The sequence below is a fragment of the Monodelphis domestica genome, chromosome 3, assembly GCF_027887165.1.
Source record: "Monodelphis domestica isolate mMonDom1 chromosome 3, mMonDom1.pri, whole genome shotgun sequence".
NCBI lineage: Eukaryota > Metazoa > Chordata > Mammalia > Didelphimorphia > Didelphidae > Monodelphis > Monodelphis domestica.
Window position 1 is genome coordinate 75870313 of NC_077229.1, and position 6787 is coordinate 75877099.

Below are 6787 nucleotides of genomic sequence, written 5' to 3' on the forward strand. Positions count from 1 at the left end.
GTGCCTGTTTTACAGATGAGGAAGTGAAGTAAACAGGATTAAATATTTGCTGAGGGTCATGTTAGCTGCTATAAAGGGTCTGAGACCAGATTTGAACTCAGGGAGATGAGCCTTCCTGACTCTCAGCCTGGCACATAATAAGCCACCTAGTGGCCCCTAAATAACTGCTAGAATTCTGTCAAATAGTCATGAGGCTTCTGAGCAGTCTCTAACAAACCTCTCCTCTTTAGTCCTGGTTGGTCAATATTTTTCAACTTTCTCTTTTTTACCATCCTCATCTGCCTTTTTTTTTTAAATTGAAGGCATGAAGCTTCTTGAGATTTTCATGAAATTTCTCTTTTTCATCTTTTGCAATTTGCAATGAATTCCAGTTATTTTCATCATGATCCTTTTGCAAATACTTATTAGCACTGTAATGATGCTTCTTATTGCCTTGGGACAAATGATAAAAATCAAATCCTCCAACTCCTTCACTTGATTCTTCAAATAGCATCTGTGAGCATTTCTCTCCTTTAACTGCAACTTGCTTGTCTCCCAGTTTTATTTATAAAGAGAACTCTAAGACTGATACTATTAGATTTTTCCAGTTAACCTCTTCTATCATTTCCAACAGGTCATTGGACAAGTATTTCGTGATTCCAAGCTCCAGCAATTAAGTTAATGTTTATAGATGGTCTAATAATTAAACTGACTGATTCCTAGCACCCCTGCTCCCTTTTCTACTTCTATCTTCTGCTTCTATCACTTCAGAGAGGAAAAGACCCACAAGAGATCCCTTTATTGAGGAAATTGGGAGGCACACACCCTTGTGGGGGAAATTGGAACCAGAGCTTCTAACCCAAGTGCAAATGATTGGCACCCATTTTGTATAGCTGGAAAGTAAAAATTTTGATCATGTCAGTCTCCTATTCCATCAGTTTCAGTGGCTCCTATTGCTTGTAGGATAAATATATAAACTCCTCTACTGGGTATTTAAAGCCCTTCACAATTTACCTTTCTAGACTTATTATACTTGACACCCCTTCAAATACTTTATGGGGCAGCCAAACTGTCCTCAGTTATATTTTACAGGATAATCCTTCTGGAGTTTTCTTGGCAAAGATAATGAAGTAGTTTGCTGTTTCCTTTCCCAGTGTGTACCCATTTTATAGATGAAGAACTGAGGCAAATAGGGGTTATGTGCCTTTGCCCTGGCTATCCCTCAAACCTGGAATACACCCCTTCTTCACCTCTACCTCTGGTAAACCCTAGTTGTCTTCAGCCCTAGCTTACCACTGGTGCCCTCAGGCCCAAATAACCTTTTATTTCCTTTCTTGTTGAAGAAGCAATAATCAAATTGACTTCCATTGCTCAGGCAAAGGTATAGATAATACAATGTTCCAGGGTGTAAGGGGGAAAAGGGGTTAATTTTTAAAGGTTTGGACTTGATTATTTAAGAGTTTGGTTGCCAGGAATTTAATTAATTCCAAAGAGATTTTATTTACAATTTATTTACAAAATGTAGAAAGAGTGAAGCAAAAAAATCAGAGAGAGGATAAGGTAAGATATCTAGCTTTAGCACTAAGTAATTTATCTTCGGCCCCTGGCTCAAAAATTAGGCAGGGGAGTTTAGTCCTCAATAAGATAGGCCTCGGTCCTTGTAGCCCAAGACCTGGGGAAGTCTTCAGAAAAATCCAGCAGTTAAAGGTCAGCTTTCACTCACCACGTGTCAGTCTAGTCAGCAGATCCTTCTGTCCCTCTTCACCAGCCTCAATTCAAAAGCACAAAGAATTTCTCCCATCTCTACTTCCAAAATAAAGAACTGTTCTCTCACAGGAGACTCCAAGTGTCTCCAAGTCAAACTCCCAAAAGAACTGAGTTCAGGCCCTTAGGACTCTTTCTTTTAAAGACATTTTTTCTTGGGTCACTTCCCCTAATTCCATATCTACCAATCATAGTTGATGCTCTGCTCTAGGACTGCCCAGAAGGCAGTTGGTAGATTCTGATTGGTTACCTACTATTTCACACGTGTGTCACAGACCTCTCACTAAATGTTAAGTGGGATGTTTACACCTTTGGTGATTAGATCTAACATGGGCTAGATCTTCATATTTAACTTCATTCTTAAGTACCATGTTTGCACTTTTTGTGATTGAATCTAAAAATAGGCAGGTCTCCATACTTAACTTTTTTTTTAAACATTATTTTATTTGGTCCCATACATACTTAACTTTTAAATAGGGTATTTACACTTATGGGGATTAAAATCTAAAAATAGACATGAGTTACAATTTAAATCTTTACAATCAGGGAAGAGCTAAGTACCTTCATTGTTACAGTCAGGGGAGAGCCAAATCCAATCTTCACAAGGGCTAGTAAGACAGGCCACTCAGACTAGACACCCATGCTCAGCCCACTGATAGGTATTATCTCTTCTAATTAGAATATAATTTCCTTGATGGCAGGAAGTGGGTCCCTTTGACATTCTTATTTGCTGCTCTTATAAAAGTTGCAATATGCCCCTAGTATTTGCTTAATAAACCCTAGTGGATTGATGAGTTGGTTGATCTACACCCTACTTCCAACTGAGATAAATCATTTATTAAGTTACTAAGTGCCAATCCTCTTGGGTTTTGCTTCAGATTCTTGCTCACTGAATCTGACTCCTTGTTGACTTCTGATCTTCCAAAGCTATCTTCTCTCTTTACTCTTTTTAGATAATCTCATTAGTTTCTTCATCTAGCCCTAATCTTTCTTGGGAGCTCCAGACCCATATTTTCCAGTGCCTTCTGGATATCTCATCCTGTTACATCTCATTTTATCCCAAATAGAGCTCATTTTATTTCTCCAAAACCCATTCTTCTTCCAAAAGCCCCTATTTTTATTTAGGGTATTATTTTCCATCTAGTAATTCTTGTCCATAGTCTGATTATTTCCATTCTCACACTGCCTGGCCCCTATTCTCCAATAACATTTCTCAAAACATATTTCTAGTTCAGAGCCTCATTACCCTCTCACCTGGACTCTTGCACTAGCCTCCCCAGTCTTCTTGCTTCTAGCCTCTCCTTTTTCTAATCTGTCACACAGTTGTGTTAAACTGATAATCTTTTCTAAAAACAGATTCTCATTGATGCCTTTTATTTTAACATCACTTGGATTTCCCCCATCTTTCTGCTTCTCTCTCCCAGAGAGCCATCTCTTATAACAAATACTGTTGTTTTTTTTAAACCTCACCTTCTGCCTTAGAATCAACTATGTTTGGTTCCAAAGCAGAAGAGCAGTAAGGACTAGCCATTTGAAGAGTTAGGTGAATCTCCCAATTTCACACAGCTAGGAAGTATCTGAGGCCAAATTCAAACCCAAGATCTCCCAACTTCAGGCTTGGCACTCTATCCACTGATCACTACCTGTCCCATAACAAAGAATTTTAAAAGGAAGATGAGGGGAAAAAATGGTAATATTTATTAACACATTTTAAAAGTTGAATACTATATGCATTGTTCCATATCTGGGGACCCTGACTTAGGCAAAGCAGTTAGACAAAATATCTTCTCATATCTCTTCTTTAAGATGAATCTTGTTCTTTCTAATTTTATTATATTGTCAATTGTTCTCAGCTTGTTCTTTTTATTTAAATGGGGTTAGTCATTATGTAAGTTGCTCTCCTGGCTCTGTTTTCTTCTCTCTGCATTAGTTCATGTAAGTCTTTCCATACTTCTCCTAACTGTGTCCAACTCTCCATGACCCCATTTGGGGTTTTCTTGACAGAAATACCGGAGTTGTTTGCCATTTTCTTCTCGAGGTCAGTTTACATATGAGAAAATCAAGACCAACAGGGTTAAGTGACTTGTCCAGAGTCATACTGCTAAGTAAATGCCAGAGGTTGGATTTGAACTCGGGAAGATGGGTTTTCCTTACTCCAGGCTGAGTGCCCTATGTACTGAGCCACCTAGACACCCAAAGGAAATGGAAGGGTGAGCCTCCTGATGACTTTATTGTTGTTTCAATCATGTTAAACTCTTCATGACCTTATTTGGGATTTTCTTGGCAAAGACATTGCCATTTCCTTTTCCACTTCATTTTACAAATGAGGAAATTGAGGCCAACAGAGTTAAATGACTTGGCCAGAGTCACACAGCTAGTATCTGAGGTCAGATTTGAACTTATGTCTTTTTGATTTCAGGCTAGCACTAGTTAGATGCCACTTAGTTTCTTATAACCCAGTAATATCCCACTAGAATTCATATAGCACAATTTATTTAGACATCCCTCTGTTAAAAGAAAATCTTTGTTTGGGTCTTGCCCTCAATAATAAACAACCCAAGAAGAGGAAATTTAATTTTTTTTTTAAATTTTATTCCAGTAATACATTTACACATAAGTTTTCCAAGGTTACATAATTCATGTTGTCTCCCTCCCCTCTTCTCTTCTCATTTCCAGTGCTGATAAGCAATTCCACTGGGTTATACATGTATTATCATGCAAAAAATTTCCATGTTATTAATTTTTATAAGAATGTAATCTTATAAAACCAAAACTCCAAATCATAAACCCAAATAAACAAGTGATAAATAATGTTTTCTTCAGCATTTCTACTCCAAAAGTTCTTTCTCTGAAAGAAGATAGCATTCTTTTTCAGAAGTCCCTCAGAATTGTCCTGGACCATTGTATTGCTGTTAGTAGCAAAGTCTTACATTTGATTGTCCCACAATGTTTCAATTACTGTGAACAATGTTCTCCCAGCTCTGCTTATTTCACTCTGACTCAGTTCATGAAGGTCTTCCCAGTTTTTATAGAAATCAAACAGTTCATCATTCCTTATAGCACAATAGTATTCCATCACCATCAGATACCACAATTTGTTCAGCCATTCCACAATTGAGGGGACATCCCCTTAGTTTCCATTTTTTTTTGCCACTACAAAAACCACAGACAACAAATGGGAATGGACCTGTTTGTACAAAAAATATAGCAACCCCCCCCCCCAGGAGTCCTATAATATTTATCTGTGGGTAATAGCCTGAGGTGGAGAGAGGAGGCTAAGGAAATGGGAGAATAATAATGACTCAAAGGCAAAAGTAGAAACAGATGGGGAGTAACCTGAACTCCGAGGAAATCGGAGGAATAAGAGAATAGGTGGGGAGTATCAACTTCTTGACAAGAGAGTCTGCTTTGGGGGCGACCCCATCAAAGGTGAGGAGTGTCAACTCCTTGGTGCCTCCTATCACAATAGGAGGCACTGGGGGCAACCGTGTGGCTAGGAAAGGGGGAGTCTCAACTCCTGATGCCTCCTATAGACAAGGGAGTCTGAGCATTAGTAGGAGGCACTGGGGGTGACAACATTGCTAGAAAAGGGGAGAGTCACAACTCCCTGGTACCTCCTATAGCAATAGGAAGCACTGGGGCGACTGTTGCTATGAAAGAGATATAGTGAAGCAAGAGGGAAAGAGGAGAGGAGGGGAAGAGAGAGAGAGTAAGAGTGAAAGTGAGAGAGCTAGCAAGAGAGCTTGAGTCCCCCCCCCCCAGTACCCTAGTATTTATTGAAGGTTTTAGGAATGTGGATCAACAAATACATAACATGACATAGGTTTTAACATTGGTTGAATTGACAATGATGAAATCAAAGAGGTGGGGATTAATCCAACCCTCGGTTTGCTAATGAGTGTAGTCTGAGCCCGAGGCAGCTGGCCCTGAGGCAGTGTGGCCCAGTTAAGGCCCAGACCATGAATTTGCCCTTCCTTTGCTAGTGCTTCAGCCTATCCCTTTCCATACAATGATCATCAAGAGGTCTGACCATGTGTCTGGAAATACAATATCAATACATCAATCATACTCCCAGATGCCAACATGCCTGGTATGCTACCAAAAAAAATTTTTTGTCCATTTTTGTCCATTTGTCCAAACAGCTCATCTTACCCATGAACAGTTAATGTTTTTCCAGTTGTTTAGATCTAGTTTTAATTGTGTGGAAAGTGTTTTGTAGTTGTGTTCATATAGTTCCTGTGTTTGTCTCTTAAGTATTTTATACTGTCTAGGGTGATTTTAAATAGAATTTCTCTTTCTAATTCTTGCTGCAGAGATGTGTTGGAAATATATAGAAATGCTAATGACTTATATGGGTTTATTTTGTATCCTGCAACTTTGCTAAAGTTGTTGATTATTTCCACTAGCTTTTTAGTTGATTCTCTAGGATTCTTTAAGTAGACCATCATATCATCTGCAAAGAGTGATAGCTTGGTCTCCTCATTGCCAGTTTTAATACCTTCAATTTCTTTTTCTTCTCTAATTGCTACTGCTAGTGTTTCTAGAACAGTGTTATATAATAACGGTGATCATGGGCATCCTTGTTTCACTCCTGATCTTATTGGGAATGCATCTAGTTTATCCCCATTGCAGAAGATATTGGCTGATGATTTTAGGTAAAGACTATTTATTATTTTTAGGAAAGACCCTTGAATTCCTATACTTTATAGTGTTTTCAATAGGAATGAGTGTTGTATTTTGTCAAAGGCTTTTTCTGCATCTATTGAGATAATCATGTGTTTTTTGTTGGTTTGCTTGTTGATATGGTCGATTATGTGGATGGTTTTCCTAATATTGAACCATCCTTGCATTCCTGGTGTAAATCCCACCTGATCATAGTGAATAACACTCATGACGACTTGCTGGAGTCTTTTTGCATTCCTATTTAAGATTTTTGCATCTATGTTCATTAAGGATATTGGTCTATAGTTTTCTTTCTCCATTTTTGACCTGCCTGGCTTTGGAATCAGTACCATGTTTGTGTCATAAAAGGAATTTGGTAGAA